The sequence below is a fragment of the Manduca sexta genome, unplaced genomic scaffold (assembly GCF_014839805.1).
Source record: "Manduca sexta isolate Smith_Timp_Sample1 unplaced genomic scaffold, JHU_Msex_v1.0 HiC_scaffold_3483, whole genome shotgun sequence".
Lineage (NCBI taxonomy): Eukaryota > Metazoa > Arthropoda > Insecta > Lepidoptera > Sphingidae > Manduca > Manduca sexta.
In genome coordinates, this window is record NW_023594556.1 from 1 (window position 1) to 13484 (window position 13484).

Sequence of the window (13484 nt, forward strand, 5' to 3'; positions counted from 1 at the left end):
TATGGGCGGTCGTATCGCTTACCATCATGCGAACGGCAAGCTCGTTTCGTCATTCAAAGCAAAAATGGTAGGCCTTAAGAAATAATGAATACAGGGCGTATATGTTGCTATCAATGTAGAATACCACTTAATTAACATTTTTTTATTTCATATTCCTAAATAAACATAAATAAAATATGCATATTCATTTATTTTTATCTAAATTATTACATTATATCAGAATCCCAACAATGTTTATCTCGTTTATGACTTATCAAGGAGGAAGCATGTCGCTAACAAGGCCTTTGAGTTCCTCACAAGAACTCAAACCGCTTCAGTGTGTAAACATCATATTTCAAGAAGTTATTAACAATGGGGGCTGAACGTCGCCTTTGCCCCGCACACTTTCGCCCCTATAAAGGCGGTAATTAGTTTGTAGCGGTTCAAATCCCCGGCACGTGAAGCTTGAACTATTAGAACTTATGAAAGTAACTAATTCATGCTGAGTTCTAAACGGGTTAGTGGAATAATGTAACATGAAACACAATAGTATTTTTTATATGTGCACGGCTAAGGTACACCATTACAGTTAATGGTATGTGGATCCAATAGCATGTCGACTGACGAGAGATGATTACCCCTTGGCAGTCGACATAATTATGCCGGCCTGTTGGAACCAGATACAGAGATGATCCCGGAACGCACTTACTTGGGCCACTATGGCGGGTTTTAAACACCTTGCGTACGATGGTCGCTATCCGGATGGATATAAAATATATCCTACCACCAACAAAATATATACGAGTACAAAACCAATTTCACATAATATGCACAAATATGTTCATAATTTTAAATAATTACTCTAAAACGCAAACAAATCTTTTAATCATTCATAGAAGCTGATTGTATATTCAAACACCTTAAATCCATTTGTGCTTGCATTAATTTACAAAAATTACATTCATTTCTAAAAATTCAAACAAAATCCTATGTAAATTATGAAAATAACACATCAGTTTACTAGAGTTTCAGACAAATTCAATTGAAATGAATACCTACTACAGTCACAAATATGCACGCTCATTTATAAATATAAAATATATATCATCGGACACATATCAAGAACAACTGTAATATCTGCCAGTTGCTTCAGGAACGAAAAGGATAACAGCCGGCAAACAACTTGAATACACTACTGCGTGGTGTGATAGTTACTACAACATAAACATCGCTAAAAGAAGGCCAAAAGAGTTGCAACAACACAAACGTCACTAAAATAAAAGCTATAAGAGTTGCAACAACATAAACATCTAAAAATAAGCCGCAAGAGTTGCAACAACACAAACGTCACTAAAATAAAAGCCAAAGAGTGACTACACAACGCGTCATTAAAATAAAACCGTAAGAGCCCGTAATAGAATAATTTTCTATGACCATTTGCAGAAAAGAAACCGTAAGACTATGCTATATTTAAGACAACTCCAGACTTTACCTTCGACTCTTGGCTATGTAAAAAAAAAACAATTGTTTTCAGATACCTCGTACTAAAACTTCTATTTCACACTTAACCGTTTGGTAAGAGTATCTTGCATCAAAGCGGCTTTCGTGGAACAACTCCAATTACCAAGTGCGTATGGTTAATTAATGATTTTGCACGGACCAAGTTCCCGCAAACGTTAAGGGAATTTAAATGCTGCGGTTTGGTGCAAGGTATAAGAAAAGAGTGTTAGAGCAACTAAATATTTAAAGAAAAAAGTCTACCCTGCCTTGTTGAAAACATGGTAAAGGTAAATCATACTATCTCTCTTTATAATATACATATCCCTAGCATAGAAACTATATTACTGACTCATGCTTTTTATTTAATTATACAATTATTCATTTTATAAAGTACCGACTTTTTTGTTGCACACAACCTAGTAAACTAGTTAGAATGCTTATATTATACAATTTATCTAGACACTAGCTTTTGCCCCGCGGCTGCCCGCGTTATAAAAAGTTTTTCGGGCTAAAGTTTTCCGTTATAAAAGTCACGCTATATATTTTCCCGGAGCCTATGTTCTTCCCAGGGTCTCAATCTGTCTCCATACCAAATTTTATCCTAATACGTTGGGTAGTTTTCTTAACACGTTCGGGCAGACCGATGCATCGGGGACTCTTTGTTTTATAATATATTTTTTAGAACTTTTAAGAGGAACAATCCCGTCATACATTATTGTTGCATAACTTTAACCGTTTACGCAGCGCACGCAACAGAAGCTCTCAAATAAATTGTCCCCTGTTTTGCATCATGTTTCATTACTGCTCCGCTTCTATTGGTCATAGCGTGATGATATATACCCTATAGCACTCCAGGAAACAAGGGCTATCCAACACAAAAATAATTTTTCAGTTCGAACCGGTAGTTCCTGAGATTACGATTACTGCTCCGCTCCTATTGGGCATAGTATATATATATAGCCTATAGCATTCCAAGAAAAAAGAGCTATCAAAAACAAAAGAATTATTCAGTTCAAACTCCTAGTTTCTGAGATTATTACTGCTCTGCTCCTATTGGTCATAGCGTGATGATATATAGCCTATAGCACTTCACTTACAAACGGCTATCCAATACAAAAAGTTTTTTTTAGTTGGAACCGGTAGTTCCTGAGATTAGCCATTACTGCTCTGCTCTTATTGGGTATAGCGTGATGATATATAGCCTATAGCACTCCACGAACAAAAGGCTATCCAACGCAAAAAGAATTTTTCAGTTCGGACCGGTAGTTCCTGAGATTAGCGCGTTCAAACAAACAAACAAACAAACAAACTCTTCAGCTTTATATAGTATATAGATTACCTAATACTGTAAAATATAATAAAAAAAATATCTTATGCTACAATAAAAAACTGTAAAAACATAACCCGCGCTCGTCGACCCGCTAATAGCCGCCGCTTATCCCCTGCGCCATCTAGCCCCAGAGTCAGCCGAGCTTCGCTTTGGAAGTGTTTACAATTCAGACATTCCTGAATATTCAGAACATTTGCAACGAATATTATCTCGATTATGTTACATTAGTGCATCGTTTTAACGTGTTTACTAGACTATTTATGTTCTATGTCGGAATATGTTGATCTCTTCCGTTTGGCAGCGTGGACATTGATAGCAAAGGCATTTAATAAAAGATACAAACCATCAAACCTTCTGCAAGATATGATAAGTGTCATGCTGTCCCACATTAGACTGATGATTACATCAGTAACCAATGCAAAATTAATTGTTGTTAGTTCACGCTTTGTTGAAGCACGTAAATTATAATCAATTAATAAATGGTAGCATCTATAATCATGTTTTTCCGATGTTCGTGAATAACTCTGGCAAAAACAATCACACATTCATATTTTTTACGCATTTAAAAACAAAGGGTACCAAAGCTTAGATCTCAATATTAATGAATACAAAAAGACGCACAATTTATGATTTATAAATGTAACATACATAGTAATAGAGTTCATAATTATTCAGCAGGAAACAAGATAGCCACGGAAGACTGGAGCGCATTATGCATACGCCCCTGTATTACAACATGCAAATTTACTTCGGCAAGTGACAAAATCATTAACAACTCTTGCATAATCTCACTGAGGTGTAGGGGCGGGCAAACCAATTTATTATGTAGTATACATATACTAAAAAAGCAGCGATAGTATGCTTCTGTTAGAAGTTCTTTATAGGAATCTTTATTATATCTAATGACGTGTGTATTCTTTGTGAATTATCAATAACGTTGAAAGAAGAGAGAGGAAACCTGCATAGCTGAGAAGTTTTCTAGGAATATTGAGGCTGTGTGAAATCCGCATTAAGCCAGCGTGGTGGACTAATACCTAATCCCTCTCAGTAGTAGAAAGACCCATGCCCAGCAGTGGGACAGTATATAATACAGGGCTGACATTATTATTCTACATAATATATCAAAAAGTGTATGTGAAATTTGCTATACTAGGCCAGCGTGAACTAAAGCCGAAACCCTCTCTAAAGTACAAAAGGCTCCTGTCCACCAGTGGGACAATACAGGGCTGGTATTATAACATTATATTACCTTATAAAGTAATTTTAATTTTAGATATAGTTTGAAATGACTACCTCAGTAGCATAGTTGTATTGACTGTGCAGCACAACATTGCTCTGAATATAAAAGCAAAGTAATATTGAGTTTTTCAGCTGTGTGAGTCCGATGCGCGATAAGGCGATCTCACCATGAATCTCAATATCACATCGAAAGACAATTTTCCTACGTTGTTGCCATATTATGATAACTACTTTCGTCCAATCGTGGAGATCTATTGCACAATATTAAATACTGATTACAAAATATTATCTCTTAAATAACATAATGTATGACAATGGAATATACTCGTAGATAGTATGAAATTGATTGTCTTTTATTTGACAACATGTTTACTGAATTTGATCAACTTTTAAACTAATAGTGATAACAAAAAATATGTATTTCTTGTATGTTTGTATGTAATGAATAAATTCGAAAACTACTAACCGATTTTGTAATTCACTGACAGGACCTGCATTACCATTGACTATTTTTAATCTCGGGCCTAGGCATTAACATGGACGAAGCCGTAGACAAAAGCTATATAAATTAACAGCGTTGGATAACATTCAAAAACCTTAATAACGTATTTCAGAATCTCAAAGAATTTTCTACAAAACAAGCGCGTTTGCTTGAGATATAAAATCAACAGTTGTACAGTTTATCACCGGGGCAGCCGTGACCTCGCTAATTCCCGGCTCCTACGGGATCCGTATTGAGACGGGCCGAATGTGCGCAGCCTTGAACGGCATTGTGGGCTTTGAAATAGATAAATGCGGGTAAAAGTCAGTGATTAGCTTAATCGATTTTGGGTCTTATTAATTACTGATAGCTTGCATCTTCGCCCGTCAAAAACTACTAAACGGATTTGTATGAAATTTGGCAGACGGGTGGATCATGTCCTACTTTTATCCCCGTCGATATGTCGCCGCAGCACCTCGTTATTCGTTGAATTGGTGGATTTCCGAGCGATAGTGGCGCCATCTATCATTACATCGAGGAAGTATTAGAAGGAGGGAGGTCGACTGCTGTCAATATAAGGACCGGCCGAACGACGAGAGCTCAATCTTGTAGAAGTTTTAGTACGAGTCTTATTTGACGCTCGAACGAGCACATTGTGTATTCCGCTAGTGTTACTATGCAGTAAATTGTTAGTGAAGTGAAGTGTTTCAATAATTGAATAACTGTCTGGAAATAAATATACACCGGTGATACTTTACCGGTCATGTAAAAATTAAAGAGTTTTCATCCGACAGATATTAGAAATTAAATAGATGACGTTATGGATCGCTGAAGCTATTAAAGGATAGGCTTTTCACGCGGGCTAACAGCAACACCTAGTACTATATAATCTTCGTAATCATTTTTAATTCTATTGGCTGTCGGCAAACGATAGCGGATAACACGTGATTACTGATATCTTGGGTGATATATTTTTTCTTTTCCTGGTAGTTTACCCAACAAACTTAGTACACTAGGTTACATAGGTTCAGAAACAATTCCCACATGGCTTACTGCGGTCTTGTCTGTCAGTATAGACACACATATAAAAGGCTGAACAGAACTTGACAATAACAATCCCTTTGTAAAGTAAAGCCTCAAAGCTGACTTTTCCCAGTGAAAACATTCTTTACTACCACTGTCCCACTAAATGTAGGCGTATCACTTTTACCAACCGTATTAGAGAAATGATATGTCACTAAAATGGCACTGGTTCATTGCCAACCTCCTCTATAGATATGGCTCCAGCTAAATCGTTTTAGCCATCGATAGCCTAGTTGAGAATGGAACGGACTGCCGAGACGAAAATCCATACATTCAAAACCCAAGGCACACGCTCACAGACAAGCTCTAACTTTTCGATATGTGTATTGATATTATTTTTCCGATATGTATTTTTTCATACGTGCATGGCAAAATGACCCCTCTGCACCTAATGGTAAGTAGATTGGAGTTTAATACAATGTCGACTAATGAGAAATGATTACCCTCTCCAATCGACACAATTATGCCGGCCTATTGGAACCGCATATACACAGCCTGATCCTGAACGCGACCCACTTACGTGGGCCACTATAGCGGGTATTAACACCTTGTGTACGATGGTCAGTATACGGGCGGATATAAAATACCACCAGCATGTGCATAGCATGTGTGTTGTTTATCAATAATCCTTCGCTTCAACAATAAAATAAATCATCGTAAGGAAGCCTACATACCTAAGGGTACGACACTAGATTTCAAAGGTATGTGAAGTTGGTCAACCTAAGCTATGCCAGTGTGGTTCACTAACGGACCCTCTCTAGAGTAGAAACTCGTAGCCAACAGCAGGACAGTATATAATACCTTATTATATTATATTAATAGTTTTGAAAAATATGTTAACCTATAAATCGAAACAAAACCTTCACAGTCAGCCTGATACAAGAACCCATCGTCAAAGTACACATGGATGCAATAATTGCCTTCGGCCTTGGAGATTGAACCTCATTATCATCGATAACTTTATCAACTGACACATTGTATCATTTACATAACTCCAAAGAGTATTTACTCGCGCTTTGTACTGCGAAACACCTGCGTCAAGAGAGAAATTTATACCGGCTAACTGATGGCACAAGTAACAGTAACTGAGGGAGTGCTGGAAGGCGAGTTAGTGCAAAATGAATACGGAGGAAGTTTCTACAGCTTTAAAGGAATACCGTTCGCCGAACCTCCTGTTGGAAGACTTAGGTTTAAGGTAAATATTATTGTTATCTATAGAGTTGTATTTGTAGTATTCTGATAATGTCACTGCAAGTGACTGTGATGAATCTGGTTCAGTGAAATGCAAAAAATATTTTGATTTACTAATGGCGTTTAATACCTCTACGTTTGTTTCTTTTACTGGGTGTATTCCGTCTTAGTCGTTTAAGAAGTCAACTCCTATTAGTATCAACATTGCACAAAATTTAGAAGTACCAAATACTCTCCATAATGTCTGTCGGACGTATTCCTAGAGTTCAAAATTTATTTGACAAGAATCCTTAACAATTCCATTGTAAATAGAGAGAACAGAATATTTACTGGTGGTGGTAAGTATATGTGAGAGTCCGTATGGGTAGGTACGTGGGTGGGTAGGTAATGTCTATTTCTGCCACCAAGCAGCAATATGTAGTTAGCGTTGTGTTCCAGTTTGTTGGACATTGTAGCTAGTATAACTACTGGACATAATAAGACTTAATACCTCACGTCTCAGGATGGCGAGCGCAGTGAAATACCAAACAATACTTTGTAATTGAAGGTTGGCTTCTACTGTTTATGGGTGTGTCGCTTACCATCAAGCGCGTTGCAAGCTTGTTTCGTTATTCAAAGCAAAAATAAACAAAAAAATAGTAGAAAACGATAAGTTCACAGTTTGTTGTTTGCAGTTTAGATCTCAGATTTTTTTATAGATGATAGCAGGTAGTCCCTAGCTAACTAGTCATCTCCGATCTCACAAAGCTAGAAGAATTAGAATATAATGTGGATTGTTGAATTTGATATTTGGTTAAGAGATATTAAAATTTCCAAAATCTTATTTTCCCCAATTAAATTTTAATATATCTTTTGAAAAATGCTGTCAGTTCAAAACATTTTTTTTCTCATATTTATAATTAAGCGTATTTAAAAATTTGTTAGAAACAAACAAACATGAAACCATTGAAATTAAAAATTAACGCAATATTTCATTTGTCTCCAGGCGCCACAACCACCAAAACCATGGCAGGGAGTACGCAGTGCAAAGAAATTTGGATCAATCTGCTGTCAAATACTGATGGGCCCCACCGCCTGTAGGCAGCGAGGACTGTTTATATCTTAATGTCTACACGCCAGACATAAAGCCCAAAAAACTGCTGCCAGTCATGTTCTGGGTGCATGGAGGAGCCTTCGTTAGTGGCAGTAGTAATGCATATGGCCCACGGTTTCTGGTCAGGAAGGACGTTATAGTAGTGACAATCAACTACAGGCTTGAGGTCTTGGGATTCCTCTGTTTAGACACTGAGGACATTCCTGGGAACGCTGGCATGAAAGATCAAGTGGCAGCCCTACGCTGGGTTAATAAAAATATTAAGAACTTCGGTGGTGACCCTAAAAATATTACCATCTTTGAGTGAGCGCCGGAGGTGCCAGTGTCGGATGGCATTTAGTGTCACCAATGACCAAGAGTCTCTTTAAACGAGCTATAATGCAAAGTGGAGCTCCTACATGTCCTTGGCCTTGACTGTCGAGCCAAGAGAACTTGCCTTAGCATTCGCTCGTAAACTGGGATGCTATTCCAAAGATGATAAAGAACTCCACGAGTTTTTCCTATCGCAACCTTTAGAGTCGCTCATTGCTACCCAAATGCATTTGACACTTTTGAACAAGCAAAAAATCTTTTCGAGCCAGTATTTGTCATTGTGGATGAGAAAAAATTCGGTGATAATGAAAGATTCTTCTATGGTGATGTTTATAGTTCTGTAGCTAATGGCGTCCATGAAGGAGTTGACGTTATAACAGGGTACACGGAAGACGAAGGATTACTGGGCGTAGCTCTCGGACTACCCTAGCCGATAAACTGGAACTGTTCAACCGATTCCACGAGTACCCTGTTCCTAGACCAATAGTAACTAACAAGCCTGTCGGTGAACTTATAAAAGCAGGAAAAATGATCAAGGAATTTTATTTCAAAGACAAAATAAATGTTGAAGACTGGGAGCAATTGGTAAAATATTATTCTGTTGAATTATTTGTATACGGTATTATTCGCAAAATTGTATTCAAATGCGAAGAAAAATAAAGTTTATTTGTACAAATTCACTTGCAAATCTGAAAGAAATGCTTTGGCTCATGTTATGTTAGGAATGAGTGCACTGCTCAAGGATAAGAAGGTAGTCAGCCACGGAGATGATGTTGGCTACTTATTCGAAGTTGAATTTGTTAGGAACAAAGTAGAATTGGGCTCAGAAACATTTGAGTTGATCGATAAAGTAACGACGATGTGGACAAACTTCGCGAAGTATGGGTGAGTTTACATCAATTCCTTGTTGATAACTTGATTGTTTACCATATTTTTTATCTGTTATTATGATTGCTTCATGAATAATGGAAAAGGAAGGTGTAACAGATGTTATAGATATCCAGAGCTGTAAAATATTTAAACTAATTTCAAATAGTCACACACAGTAAAATATACATATAGTTACTAGAAAACTTTTAGTATATTCGTTTCATTACCCATATATACCCATTTAAAAAGATAATTTATGATATTATTAATTATGACAATTCGACTAGTGATGGACGGCTTAGTGGCGTAGTTGTATTACGGTATAACTGCCTTGCTCAAGCGCAAGTTCAATCGCCAGGTTTTGCTCAGTATCAGCGCGAAGTTTATAATTTGTGCACGTTACTGCAATAGGCTCGCCCCTTGACACATCATACGATAGAATTCGCATGGGGATAAGTTGAAGAACTAGATGTCTATGTCTTGAAGAAAATACGTGTTTGTGATTATTTGCAATGATCCCTGTTTTAATCATTAAATTTATATCCAGGAACCCGACCCCAGATGACAGCTTTGGAGTTACTTGGACCCCGTACAGTTTGAAGCATCAGGATTATTTAGAGATCGGGAACAAGATTGTTTCGCGTGTTGAGCCCGACAAAGAACAAATCGAATTCTGGGAAAACCTTTACAAGAAATTCTGTCCAGGATTTGTACATTCGTCACACAATCCAAATACAAAATGCTCTATATTTTAATGTAAAATTTACTCGTATTTTAAGTGGAAACCAACTTGAAGCATAAATATCGAATTTTTATTGAAGCATAAAAATAATGTGTGGTCCTTGACCTTTTCTATTTTTTTTTCTATATACTTAAATGTTACATTTAGCATATCACACACGGCAGCTATAATGTACATGATTATAATAAACACGATGTACTTCATAAATGCTTTCATTGAAAGCGTCACAAGATCACCCATCCCAGCTATAATATATTTCTTTGCTTCTTCTATATTTTTAGCTTATCATGAGATACCGAGCGATACCAAAATATACATTAATCATACATGTACATATCTCGATACATGTAAACAATTTTCATATATCAAGTCATATTTATCTTCAAACAGAGACTTCGGACTTCTCGACCGAAGTTTCTTTAAAAGATTAAAGACATAGCAGTCAGTCTATTCCATTGCCTTCGAAATGCGGACGTCGTAATCTATCTATCTATACTTATAATAAATTTGTAGAGAGGAATCAATTCTGTACATGAAATATATTTCCAAAATAACTATCAGGGGTGATTAGGGATCGATACTGATGCCAAAAATGCAATTAGTAAAATTTTTGTCTGTCTGTCTGTCTGTCTGTCTGTCTGTATAACCGTTATAGAACCAAAAACTACTCGACGGATTGTAACGAAACTTGGTACAATTATTTTTCATACTCCTATGCCGGTTATAGTATACTTTTCATCACGCTACAATTAATAGGAGCAGAGCAGTGAAGGAAATGTTGGGAAAACGGGAGACGTTACTCCATTTTTAAGCTTCCGTCGCGTATGCAACTTTAATGGTTAAAGCTACACAGAAATCATGTATGACGGAAATGTTCTCCTTAAAATTATGTAAAAATATCCTCCGACAGCATATGTCTATCTTTTATGGTTGACTCACAATAACACGTGTAACTCCCGATAGCTTAGCAGTTCGAAGCTTTCTCATTATATTTGTCTACTCTTACGTTTATAATACTCTCAGTCATCCCTAATTAAAAAAGTTAACATTATTAAATATACCATAAAAAAGAATCATATAAATCGATATAGAAACACCAATGTTATACATGAAATACGCTAATAATAAGCCATCACGCGTGAATACTGAATCATGCTATAAGGATTATTTTGTATATATATAAGGTCGCGAACGCACAGGCAGGCGGCTTGCTTGGCACCTAGAGGCTAGCGAATCACCTAGCGAGTAGCTTCGTAAAACGAACATTCTCGAACGTTCGCGACCGGCTCCATTTTTGAAGTCCGAAATCCACGCGGGCGAAGCTGCGGGCGGAAGGTAGTATCAAAATAAAACACTTAATAGAAGGCGTGAGCAAGAATCCATGCTAATGGAAACTCAACTCAAAATCCCCTACCACATCTGTTTGCCTGTCTGAACGCGACAAACTCAAACACTACCCAACTGCTTGCGATAAAATATGAATTTACAATTTGGAACTTATCCCGAAAAACTCTTTTGCGCAGACGAAGCCCCGAGCAAGCTAGTAATAAGTAACTTGACAGATCCGTAATAGGGCATTAACAATAAGAAAACCCTGTATAAGATCTTAGTAATTCGAAAGTGCCTCAATCGAGCCGTATACCAATGGAATGATGGGATGGATTAGGAAGGGAAGATACTGATTTCTTATGTTTACACGAGTGTTAGACATTGAAATAAAACCTTTTCGAATTTTGTCGTTGTTTTCATAAGAATATTTTCTCCAAAATTTCGAGGACTTTGCAGTCTTCCCAGCCCCAAGGAAGTCTCGACTTCAAACATAAGTTTAGATGGCCTTTCCTGCAATTCACTCCGTTGTATATTCGAGAAGCCGACATAACGCGATCCACTAGTGCTATCTTCCGCATAAAAATGCATGTCCCCAATTGACAACATATCTTTGATATGCAAGATGAAAAGCGGGGGAGAGCACCGAGCCGTGAGGAACGCCAGCGATCTTGGTCTCGGATATCGTCAACGTTAACTTTTAGTCTCGGACCATCCAGAAAGCTGACAATCTACTTGCAGAGTCCCACAGGGACTATTAGGATAGCAGCTTCGAAAGAAGGCTGCTATACCAGATCCTATCAAAGGCCTTATATCCAATATTTCTCTTCAAATTCATTCTGTCAAGTACCTGAGATTTGGGAAGTGTAGTACTGTATTAATATTGGTCTTGCCCATTTGTTATCGCATTATGTAATCTTGGAAGCATAGGCATAGGGATTGAACAAGTTAAATTAAAACGTGTTATTTATATCGATATTATTTTTTAAATCAGGTTTTATAGCAGTTTATTATTATTTATTAAACAATTTTGTACACAACGTTAACATAATATAACCTAAAAATAACTCTGTAAAAATACAAAAGAAAAATAAAATCTGTAATGGTTCTTATTATATATTTAATTAAAATTAATTTTATGATGTATTCCAATGTCATATGTAACAAAAAATAATATAATTTTTGATATTTACGAAGGAATTTTTAATCACAGTGGCGACCTTGGGCGAAGGAGGGGTGTCGAGGAATTACTCAAAACCTCGCGCAATATCCAACAGAGAATCTTTTTAGATCATCATCGTGTTACCATAAGCATACCACGAAATTGTTGAAATCCGTTATCTTTTTATTATTTTGCTGCCGCTCAGGGTCTCTCGCCGGCGCTAGCAGGGGATAAAGATAGGAAAGGCTTCGCAAAGATTTGCCACCCAGAGCCACGCATTAGTTAAGGCCGCCACTGCACACATATGTAACTTGAAATATACACCAATCAATAAATAAAAGTCTTCAGTAAAATGCCGTGAGCATAGGATGTAATAATGGGAACCAATACATCTTGTTATAAAAATCCATTTATTTTGTTATATTAGGGTCTTTTCCATTGGTCTTTTAGATATATAACATAAATAACTGTTTTACAGAAATTTAAATATAAGTGTAAAAGTTAGCAAAACAAATGCATTTTTTAAACCTTAAACCAAAAAGAGATAACATAAAATGTGCTCGCCGGAAAGAGTTGCAAGAATATTAAGATTGCAAAGGGCGTCAAAGTTGTTCAGTATAAACAAACTCCGTAAAATTTTAAATCTAATATTTGTCATTCTTTGTTAGTAATTCCTCAGAGGGGCCTGAAATACGAAATACCATCAACCTGACGTGATGTTTTTGAGACATAGACCGTCAAACGAGTAAATGGGTCACCTAAAGATTTTTTATACGTTCACAGTAAAGTGACTTCACTGCACTTTATAGTAAACGGAGTGAAGTTCAGATAGAATGTCGACTACTTCATATGATTTCCTCTCGCTAGTCGACAATTATGCCGGCCGGTACAGCCTCATTCACTATGGTGAAGTTTAACTCCTTGTGTAAAAAGTATATGCTACTACTTCCAACAATACTACAAGAATCATCTATACCCTACCAGATTAAAAGGAAAGAAACCGAAATTAGACGGGCATGTTTGAGCATCCCGAAATCTCACTTAAAAACAAAGTGCAACAGCGATCTCTGTTTTCATGTATATTTTCTGGAAAACGTTGGCACTACCACGGTCGAGCTGGCCCAACCACCTTATAAATGAGTACGTCTTCACCATGGTTCAACCAATTAATATATC

The 13484-nt window shown here is 36.8% G+C and overlaps 1 pseudogene; it reads left to right on the forward strand.

Annotated features, from left to right (window-relative positions):
• Positions 1-6596: 6596 nt before the first annotated feature.
• Positions 6597-9919, forward strand: LOC119192995 (annotated as a pseudogene).
• The last annotated feature ends 3565 nt before the right edge of the window (positions 9920-13484 follow it).